The sequence below is a fragment of the Gymnoscopelus microlampas genome, assembly GCF_963454915.1.
Source record: "Gymnoscopelus microlampas genome assembly, chromosome: 22".
Lineage (NCBI taxonomy): Eukaryota > Metazoa > Chordata > Actinopteri > Myctophiformes > Myctophidae > Gymnoscopelus > Gymnoscopelus microlampas.
In genome coordinates, this window is record NC_139959.1 from 792,772 (window position 1) to 804,673 (window position 11,902).

Genomic DNA, 11,902 nt, shown 5'->3' on the forward strand with positions numbered 1-11,902 from the left:
CATTTACTCAAGTACTGTACTTAAGTACAACTTTGAGGTATTTTTTACTTTACTGGAGTATTTCCAATTTTCTGTACTTTTACTTCTACTCCACTACATCTCAGATTATAAAAAAAACTTTAGTTACTAATTACTTTGTAGATTTTGATTATTATTACAAAACATCGTTAAATCATGCATTAACCACTTCAGCCTTATACAAGCTCACAATGCGACACATTGTGAGCTTGTAGGTCTGCTATTGTCAAAAGATTTGGACACAATTTTTACATTTGAAAACATTCTGCATAATGAGTACTTTCTACTTTTTGCACTTTACGTACATTTTGATACCATTACTTTTGTACTTTTACTCAAGTACATTTTGATTACTTTGACTTGTAAAAGAGTAATTCTACATTGCAGTATTGACACTTTTGCTTAAGTAAAAAACTGAGAGTACTTTTTCCACCACAGCATATAAACACAACTAAATATTAGTGTTCAGGAAGCATTGAAAATGTACACAATCATGTTAATGTGTTCATCTCATGTCTATATCTATATATACATATTCAAAGGTTTGCACAAATGTTCACGATTTTTCAAAAAATCTACAAGCTCTATGAGCTTGTAGATCTGCTATTTATACAAGGTTAAAGTGGTTAACATTATTGTGATGCTATATTAACACATATTAACACATTTTGCTGGAACTCTCCGAAAGACCCCTGGGGGTCCCCGGACCCCACTTTGAGAACCGATAATGCTCTAAACTTTCACGTTTATTAAACTCGACACTGAACGCTCAAATGCATGAACAAATAGCATCACATTCATGCTACATAAATAAAGTTTGAACTTTAGGTTTTTTAGTTCTGTTATTTTCACAATGCACTGACCTGACAAACAGACAGAATGTTGACATGAAAGTTAGTGTGTTCAAAGTAACTGCGTTACAAGATCTGAAAAATACTTTGGATCAGTGTGGCGAGGTTTGGCGAGAAAAGACAAGCAACCAGGTCTATGAAAATAACTGTTTAAAAAAAAAACATCTAGAAGATGTGAAAAATGTGGAATATTTTTGAAACATTTTAACAACACAAATCTTGAATTTGGGGGTCACTGGCACAAATACATATTCATCTAGGGTCCTGGACATGAACATTTGGAAACAAGCCCAAATAAGAAACTATCCCAAAAAGGTCGCTTATAATAAGCAGACATGGCAACACCAAAGTCCACCCCTTAAGGAACCTCGGGTACAACAACACTGAGCACATTGGTTCCTAGTAAACTAAATCAGTCTGTGCGTTCGGAAATACGGTCACCAGACGTCTCGACCCAAGACAACTCGACCAGCCGCGAATTTGAGACAGCTGGACCCAAATCGACCGGGTCTAGTTGTCTGAAGTAGTAGCTCTGTGTAACCCCTAGAGGGTAGTAGAGTACAAGGTACAAGGTGACGGTGAGGGAGGTCCTGAGTATATTTATAGTATATTTAAGAGTAAATATTGTAAGCATGCTCCCCCAGTTGCATACTTTTTTTTAAGAAGTGTTTTTGTAAACCTTCTTTTCTAAATGAAATAATAATGTATGCCTTATTGTGTCTGTTTTGTCCTCCTCTCCTCTAAAATCATTTGAAAGTAGCAGATCTACACTAGTTGCCATCATTAAACACAACACAAGAGGTGAAATGAATTAAAGTAACTGTTATTTTATTTGACAAAACAGGGCAGTGTAAAACAATTTCAATGATTGAAAAAAAGGTCAAAAATAGTAGTATATACAAAAAAATGTGAAATAAAATGTATATTACAAAAAGGCTGAGTCTGATTGAATGTGCACTATTTCAGTCATACTATCAAAACAATTTCAATGATTGAAAAAAAGGTAAAAAATAGTAGTATATACAAAAAAAATTGCAATAAAATGTATATTACAAAAAGGCTGAGTCTGATCGAATATGCACTATTTCAGTCATACTATCAAACTATCAAAAATAGTTATATACAAAAAAATGGGGTGAGAGGTGTGAGGTGTGAATCTATGTGTGTATCAAAGGTGCTGATGAAATGGGCCATTGGGGATGGATGATGGTGCTGATGATGGCTGCTAGCCTTAGGAATGTGATTGATGTTGTTGATGGCCAGTGTCTCTGTGTTTCTCTGCATATAGCTGCATTCTATATACAGTTTTAACTTTAAAGGGACATTAAGCATGTATACAAGTCTTACATCCATCAGTGTTTGAGGTGATGAAAAGGAAATAGGCTGAAGCTAAACATTTATGATAGCCTATCCTTCCTTAAACAAGGACACGGTCATATGCTGTGTAGCATACATATTCACCTTGTAAACAAAATGTAAGTAAGATGAAATATGCAATATAAATGAAATCCCAATTATAATATTTGCATCTCATATGACAACACTGAACGTCACTTTATGATGTTCTGTAAACGTCCTCTGGGTGGCTCCCTTTAGCTTCCATTAGCCTCCATTAGCTTTGTAACGAGTGCAACAAAAACACCAACACAGTCCCACACCAATACAGTCTTGAAGCTAAAGCATTCATAGAAACTTATTATAACATGGCAACTTTGCACTTTACCGCCAGGGATCGCCAGGCTGAACCAATTGATAATAGACACACTGTAAGGATTTAGAGCTGAGGTAAGGAGGTGTCTAATGGCTGTGCTTGAAAGCCTTATCACATCAAGAAGACAATAGGGCTTGAGGTAAGGAGGTGTCTATCTCAATGGCTGTGCTTGCTTGAAAGCCTTTGGGCTTGTTTCACCCTGACAGACAAATAATAATTGTTTGGTAAATCAATGTACATATTATTATTATTATGTCTCTCTCTCTCTCTCTCTCTCTCTCTCTCTCTCTCTCTCTCGCGGTCCGGGTCGAATTTGGGTCGAGTTGTCGGGTCCAAGCGGGTCGAAAGCGGGTCGACCTGTCCGGGTCGAATTGTCCCGGGTCGAGACGTCTGGTGACCGGTAAATGTACCTGTTCTACAGTAGGAATGATTACTCATGGTAATTTAAAAAAATTCTTTCTCCACTCAGGGCAATCTCTTGTGGCTGGTCCGTCCCGGCCAATCGTGGCTGTGATCGGTGATGACATCGTCCTGCCTTGCTACCTGGTGCCGCCGCGTGATGTAGCGGACCTGACGGTGGAGTGGTCCCGACCCGACCTGAAGGCCAACCCCAACCCCAAGGACGGCCTGAACCGAAAGTATGTCTACCTGTACAGAGACGGTAGGGAGATGACCGCCATGAACCCTTTGTACTTTGGGAGGACCGTGCTCCCCAGAGACGGACTGACGAACGGCAACGTGTCGCTGAAACTGACCAACGTGAAGTTCTCTGACAACGGCAGCTACCGATGTTTCATCCCCAAGTTAAACAGTCAAATGAAGGAGCATGTCATCCGCATCGTTGTTGTTGGTAAGTCTGGCAGGACACTCAAACCTGCACGTATTATTAACCACATGAGCGTCCCTATTCTGGTGTTTGGCAAAAATAGCAGATCTACAAACTCGCAATGTGTTTCAAGTTGTAAGCTTGTAGATTTGGGGCCCTATTTTCGCCAGTTTTCAAATAGCCTAGGTATAAATTAGGGCTAAAGTGGTTAATGTGTGTTTTATAATGTAATATATTTATATGTGCAAAGTAACTAGTAACTAAAGTTTTCAAATAATTGTAGTGGAGTAAAAGTACAATATTTGCCTCTGAGATGTCGTGGAGTAGAATTAAAGTATAGACAATTGGAAATACTCTGGTAAAGTAAAAGTACCTCAAAGTACCCAAGTACAATACTTGAGTAAATGTACTTTGTTACTTTACACCACTGCATAACAATAGGCTTGGAATTGTAAACCAAAATCATCCTCATCAACATGCAACCGATTTTGTCCAACCTGTCACCATAGTCACCACCTGGTTGTGTGCATGCGTTGTCTGCAACATGCAGTTGAAATAGTCTCAAAGTAACGAGGCAGACAACCATTTTCTGGGTTTCAATTATCATCAGACGTGTGTGTTTTTGCTCATTAGAGTCTACAGTTAATCACTGTTTACATACTGTAATACACACTAGTGTTGCCAGATGGGCAACACTAGTGTGTCGTACACAGCCAAAAAAGAGAAACCACACGTGTAAATATATAATTTCACAAAAAAATGCGTATTTAGTGTAAGAAACAATCTTGTTTGAGACTCCTACATTACAAAACGCATCACATATGCTGTCTGGAAGCAGGCAACTTCCTGGACACAAATAAAAGCCTGAAACTGCACTGGAATGAAGTAGCCAGTGTTTATAATGCTTCCAATTACAGATCTAGGGTCAGATTTCCTTTATTCCTTCCTTAATTATAGAGGGTAAAATTATCGTACAAATACGATAATTATCATACATCTGGCAACACTGATACACACCCTGTCAAAATATCCACAGAGTAGAGTGTTCTTTGTCATGTAGTATTTATTTCAGAAGGCCATAAACAACTATTAGATCTAAGATACAATGATGACATGATGACAAGTTGTTGTGGGACAGCTCTTTTTATTTCAGTCCCACGTAACCAAAAATATATACCTCTTTAGTTTTTTAACAAAACCCTGTTTTGTGTTCAGAAGCACAACCAACTACCACATCCAACAACATGAGGACAGAGGCACCACGATCAACACTGATTCCACATCACAATAACGCTGGCCTGCAAGGTAACAACAACACTACTCAATCTACAAGCTCATAGCGTGGCACAGAGTGCCGCGCTATGAGCTTGTAGAGCTGCTATTTTTTGAAAAATCTTGTAAAATGTGTGCAACTCTTTGGAAAAAAAAAGAATATATATATATATATATATATATATATATATATATATATATATATATATATATATATATATATATATATATAATTTTGGGGTCCTTGACATGAAAAAGTTTGAGAGCCACTGATTATAGCAACATAAGTTTTTTCAATGAACTGTTAGGATTTAGTAGACATTTGGAGAATCCCCAGAAGCAAAGATTGGAGTTTAAAAATACTAGTCCATAGCCGGTCGACGCATCCGTGGGGGGATATGCGCACATGATCTGGTTATCCGGGAGGCAGTTTGTCCCATAGCTCGCGGGGCCATCCCACTGCTGGGCAGCCGTAACCATGGCGACATTGTTTGACACAAAAACGCTAATAAACAGCTGAGATTTAGTGATATTGAAAAACGGGCTTCGTGTTTCCGTGCACATGGTAATGGTCAATGGCAAATTCAGATCAATTGCTCCAGCCACTGAGGAGAACCGGACAGAACGTATTTTGGTCTCATCTCACACCACGCTCTCACCACACTCTCACCACCCACCACAGAGGTTTCTCAAAAAATAGCAGATCTACAAGCTCATAGCGTGGCACCGAGTGCCGCGTTATGAGCTTGTAGATCTGCTATTTTTGAATAGCCAAAGTATAAGATAATGGTTAAAGTGGTTAAAATCTAAAATGACAGATGCTTTCCCGGTTTCATATTGGTTCATCATGCTTTTCACCACAGAATGTGAAATGCTTGTTTCCAGGGGTGCAATCTGGTGTGATAACTGCTGTTATTATCAGTTCAGTGTTGGTGATGATAATACTGCTGACAATCATGGGATTCATCTACATGCGACATAAGAGAAAGCACCAACAAACTAACGTGAGTCTGCTGCTACTAGTCACATCTCACTTTCTTAACACATTAGTACACATTAGCTGACATTTGTAACTTTGCCTGAAAGGTACAAAAAGGGGTTCCCGCCCAAAATGGGTTAACACATTAAGACCGGGTGATCATCTGTCATTTTAGATTTTAACCACTTTAACCATATCTTATACTTTAGCAGATGCTATTATTCCAGAGCGATTTACAGTAAGCAGGGACAACACAAGATAATACATCAAATGCATAGAAATAGTCATCTAATATTAAAGTAATACATAAGTAAACCAATAATCTAATAATAACTAATACATACAGTACGTAAACCAAGAGCCTATCATCAGTCTTTAATAGCAGATCTTTGTAGATCTGCTATTAAAAAAAATCACATTTGTGCAAATCTTTGAATATATATATTATTTTTAAAGCGAACATTTGTAACTCAAAACTTTGCTTCTGTGGGATTCTACTAATGTCTTCTAAATCCTGCACAAATTTCCCACGATCTTTCATAAAATAGCAGATCTACAAGCTCATAACGCGGCACTTGTGCTGCGATATGAGCTTATAGATCTGCTATTTTTGAATAGCCAACTAAATCTTAAAATGACACAGATGTGTTCCTGGTCTTAATTAGAGTTAACCACTTAAACAACAGCATGCCTATTCTGTAGGGAACATTAGCCAAAAATAGCCAACATACAAGCTCACAACACGTTCCAAAGCATTGCAAAGTGTTGCGTTGTTAGCTTGTAGATCGGCAATTTCCGTCAAAGAGAGTTGGGGTAGATTGAAAAAGGAAGCACCAATTACAGTCCAACTCAGGTGTAGAGGGTTTAAGTGATTAAAACTCTGTCAAAGAACAACAAAATCAGAATGACCTCATCGTGTATCTCTGTTAAATTGTCTCTTGTCTTTCTGAAAGACAAAAAAGTTAATGTATAATATACTGTACTAGTAGGTTGCAACAAAGAAGGGATGCATGTCAAACTCAATTAAAACGGACATGTATTCAAATAAATGCATTCTGCTTTTGAAGTCAAATCAGTTATGCGGGTGGTGAAGGTTTATGGGCACACACACACACACACACACACACACACACACACACACACACACACACACACACACACACACACACACACACACACACACACACACACACACCCACACACACACACACACACACACACACACACACACACACACACACACACACACAGACAGACAGACATGGTATACACATTACAACACAATATTAAACGGTTTTGATACTTCAAGCCATGCTGTTGTTTCGTCACAGTATTTGTCAGTATATTAAACAACTTACTATTCATAATATTACTTCATCCTCATCAATTGTTTTTTGCTCCAGTTTGTTTTTATAGCTAACAGTTGTCATGGAGAAGAACAGGATGCTGGAGTCAAATAACAGTTCCAAGCAGACAGATGCAGAGTTGGAAGAAAACCATCTGACCTCATCATCACTGGATAGTACATGTTGATGGAAATGAGACACTAGTGCTTCCCATTCAGATGTGACCATCAAGGCATTCTTGTGAATCCCAGTTAGACGGTTCCATCAAGACTTGCACTGGAGTCAGAGCTTGAAAGGGGAGATGTTCGATTCTACTGGCCAACACGGTATCACTGACTTCCTTAAGAACAGCTGAACTCGTGATTGGAGTTCAAACTAAAGTGACACCCCTTACCACTCACTTAGCTAACACAGGAAAGCTGTTTGAACCTAGCCTGACACTCAGCCTGAATTTTCATTTCGTTTCACTCCATTATTAGTCTGAAAGCCCTCTCAGTGCAGTTTCTGAGATGGGGGGATTTGTCGTACAGATTTTCAACCGAGAAAACCCCGCCTTCGACAGCGTCACCAGACCCTTAATGTGAGGCTAGCGATTCAGGGGGTGGAGCCAGGCCAGTTTGAACCTTCACCCTGGACAATGCTCCGCACTAGACTCTCCAAATTGTGGAGTAAAAACTCCCCATTACAGTCAGAACTGCAGAACCACCCACTTTTAGTTTGTTTGTTTGTTTGACCACAAATGTAAAGAATACTATTTACAAACAATGTTTTTTAGACAGATCCTAGGTTTGATGTGTACCTAGAATCCTAGTTTCTTTTGTAGCACATTGTTCTCTTTGCACTGCTTATGTGACTGTTTACACAATTATTTGTTGACTTGTGTTCATACCATTTACTCTTCTGTCTGCTAAGAGCCTAGATTATAATTTGTACAAAGATCATCATTGCCTTATCTGCTACCTAAGCAATCATTGAGAACATGGGAAATCCATTTTTAAATTATTCCTCCCAGGAAATGTTTACTGAGCAGACAGGTGGGTCCATGAGCTGCCAAAACAGCAATGCACTTCTATTAGATGAAATGGTTGAAAGAAAATATTCAAACTTCAATGTTTACTATGTGCACTAAACTTAAAGGGATGTTTCACTTAAAAAATCATGATTTTATCGTCTTCTCAGGCTTTTGTGAGCCCCCCATAGTTTTTAAGTTTCTTGATTCAGTGTTAAGATATTTGATATTCATTTTATCAGACACACCCCCTTCCTATACACACCCATTATAACTTCTAACTCCATTATAACCATGTTAGATTCATCAGAAACGCCCGTCCTTGGTTCTGGTGACTGATATTGTCCTTCTAATACGTGTGGAGACCGCGTTTTTTTCAATTACCTTTTTCCTTTATCTTTAAAAAAAGAAATTGGAAATGAAAAAAAAATAATACAATAAAAAAAACATTAAATAAATGAAAGTAATCAAAAAAACACAGCCCCCTCACGTATTAGGAGGGCAAGATGAGTCACCAGAACCAAGGATGGTGTTTTTGATGAATCTAACATGTTAAAAATGGAGTTTGAAGTTATAATGGGTTTGTATAGGAAGGGGGCATGTCTGATAAAATGAATATCAAATATCTAAATACTGAATCAAGCAACTTAAAAACTGTCTGGGAGGCTCACATAAGCCTGAGTAGACTACAAAATTACCCAAACATTTTTTGAAAGGGACATATCCCTTTAACATCATAGTTAACTCACCTCTTTAATGTAATAACAGAATATTCTGGTCCAGGATTGTAGAGAATATTTAATTTTTTGTTACAAAACTTGCAGAGCATGTTTAGGCTCATGCTAAGAATTGCGACCAGATTTTTGCAACAGTACCTTGTTATTTATTTATCATCGTTATTTCAATACACCCTTGGCAGCTACTGTACTGGTGACTGGGTCACCAAGGTTTAAATACATATTGGACTGAGATCACATATTCTGGGGCACTTCATTACCTGAATTTAATTTTGCAATACGACCACTGCAAACATTTTAATTATAAGTTTAAGTTTATACTAATGCTAAGGGCAAAATGTACATCCAGGCCAACTGAGAATCCTCAAATCAATGGCACTTGTTATTTTACAATGTCTTCACATTTGTATATGTGATTGCTGGGATGTTTGGCAGTTTATGTTGCACACATAATGAACCATAAGCCCGATGACTAGAACTGAAGCACTTGTCAATGTCAAGTGTAAGTAAGTAAGTAGCCTTGGGAAATAACTGAGCCATGTGGCTAATAGATCAGTAGCCTATCTCCTGTATCTTAATATACAAGTAGACTGCATGGACATGATTCTAGTATGTCACAGGGACTTACCCCAAATCCAATAGTCTTGATGCTGAGTGACAAGCAGGGAGGCATTGGGTACTTTTAGTCTTTAGTATCTCTGGCGATTCAACCCAGACCTCCAAATCTCAGGGCGGACTCTCTAAACACAAGACCACTGAGCTGTTCTTCAACTGTACAACCATCAATATCTGTGAAGTGTTAGCTAGACAATTAAAAAAATATATAATTACAAAATGTTACTAGCGATCATCAACATACATGACATTATGTCCATGTCACTTCTACACACTATGCTACTATAAACCAGTGCTGTAAAGTACATTTACTCAAGTGCTGTACTTAAGTACAATTTTGTGATACTTTTACTTTACTGGAGCATTTACTTTTACTTCTCTACATCTCAGAGGCAAATATTGTACTTTTACTCCACTACAATTACTTAAAAACATTAGTTACTAGTTACTTTGCAGATATAAACTATTACATTATAAAACATACGTAAACCACGTAGCCCTATTTTATACCTAGGCTATTTGAAAATAGCTGAGCTTGTAGATCTGCTATTTTCAAACATTTTAGTACTTTTACTTTTGGTACTCTAAGTATATCTTGATGCCGATACTTTTGTACTTTTACTCAAGTAACCTTTTGAGCACAGGCACACACTTGTAACAGAGTATTTTTATATTGTGGTATTGCTACTTTTACTTATTAGGTAAAATATCTGAGTATTTCTTCCACCACTGCTAAACACCCCCATAGTTAGATGTTTGATGTTTTTCCTACAACTTAGTGACTGAATTTCTCATTGTCTTTTTCACTGTATTGTGATAAAATGCTTATTTAGTGGCAGCGATATCTATCCTAATGTTTACTTTTTTACTTTCATGCTCATGAGCAATGTTATTAACATGTCAACTGAATAAAAGGGTTTTAAGCATATGATGCTGTTGGCATGTTCTCCATGTTATTTAACTGTATCAGTGTTACTCCAAATAACATTGCAATACATTAAATACACTAAATTAAAATGAGTGATAAACGGGTGGAATGTGAGACTTATTTTTTCCTTCTACATGTTTGGTGTTTGTGGGAAAACCCTATAAATCATGATCACTTTATGAACACAATCTTCTAGGATTGAACCTTCAAGCCAGCGACTGGTGATGTGTCCATCAATGTCATGTAACCTTGCATAGTGCTCTTGAGCAAGACACTAAAGCCCTTCTCGTTTTCTTGCTGTAAAGCTGCTGTAGATGCTTCAGCTAATGCTGGAGTGGCTGTGAACATTGTTTTAGTCCTGAATGTTGAGTTTTACAGCCACTAGAGGGTGTTCGAAGATAGCTAATTCCTCTCCTAACCATGTTCAGGCTCTATACATAGTGGCATACCCTGATTTTTAATTACATATCAACATGCTGTCACACATATTTATTTTTATTTCATTATTACATTTTAATGACTGATGCAAAGCTATATATAGCATCTCTGTCTTGTCAAATAAAAAAAAAAGACAAAAAAAATCACTCCAATAGACCAATTATTTGTTTACAAACATTGAGACTGGACGCACAGGTGCCTGTTTCATGTAATCAATTCCCAACAGATCCTCAAACCTGATGTTTTGAGGAGCGCTGGTTTCAGTTCATTCAACCTCCTCTTGTGGGGTGCGCCCTAGCGAGACATTATACTTAATCGCACAACAGTATTGCGCGCCGAGAATAGCTGACATACAAGCTCACAACCAAGTTGCGGAATGCGACCATTGTGAGCTTGGAGTGATCCGGAGCTGTGCCCACATTAAACAGTAAACCCGAACCAAACCCGCACCCTAACCCTAACCGCACGCGGATGCTAGCCTGGTAAACCCTCCCTCCAGAAATCTCAATTGTATTTTATTTCAGGAGTGAGTCTGGCCTGCAGACCTATATGGGCAATTTGGCTGTGGGCTGAAGATGGGCGGGAGTAATGTAGCTTTGATGTCCAAGTGGCCCTTTGATGTCCAATTAAGCCACTTTAGGCTGCAGTGATTATCACCAGGAGTAATTGGTTTGTCTTTGATGTTAATGAGCTGCTTGTATGAAAGGTGTATTGATTAATGACCTGTGAACCACTCTGGTTCCACCTGATTGGCCTACCCCCGCTGTCAATCACAAAACAATGAGTGAGGACGCTGATTGGCTCGGTTAGTTGGTAATTCCGCTAGAAACTCCCACAATGGGCAATCAGGCCAGACTCACTCCTGGAATCAAATGGAAATGAGATTTCCGGAGGGAGGGTTTACCAGGCTACGCGGATGCCACATAGTCGGAGAAAAGGTCTGTCGGATTAACGCATGCCTCCCGGTGGAGCGTGCCACTAGAGGCCGGCAAAGGCCGATTGGCAAACCGATATGCGTCAGTGATGGAATCAACAAGCCAGTGCGAAAGCCTCTGTTTAGAAAGCCTCTGGCCCAGAACTTTCTCACCATAACAAACTAAAAGCTGATCATTCTGTCTGATCGCCCGAGACCACGTGACATAAGTGTCCCAGGCCCTCACTGGGTACAAGTC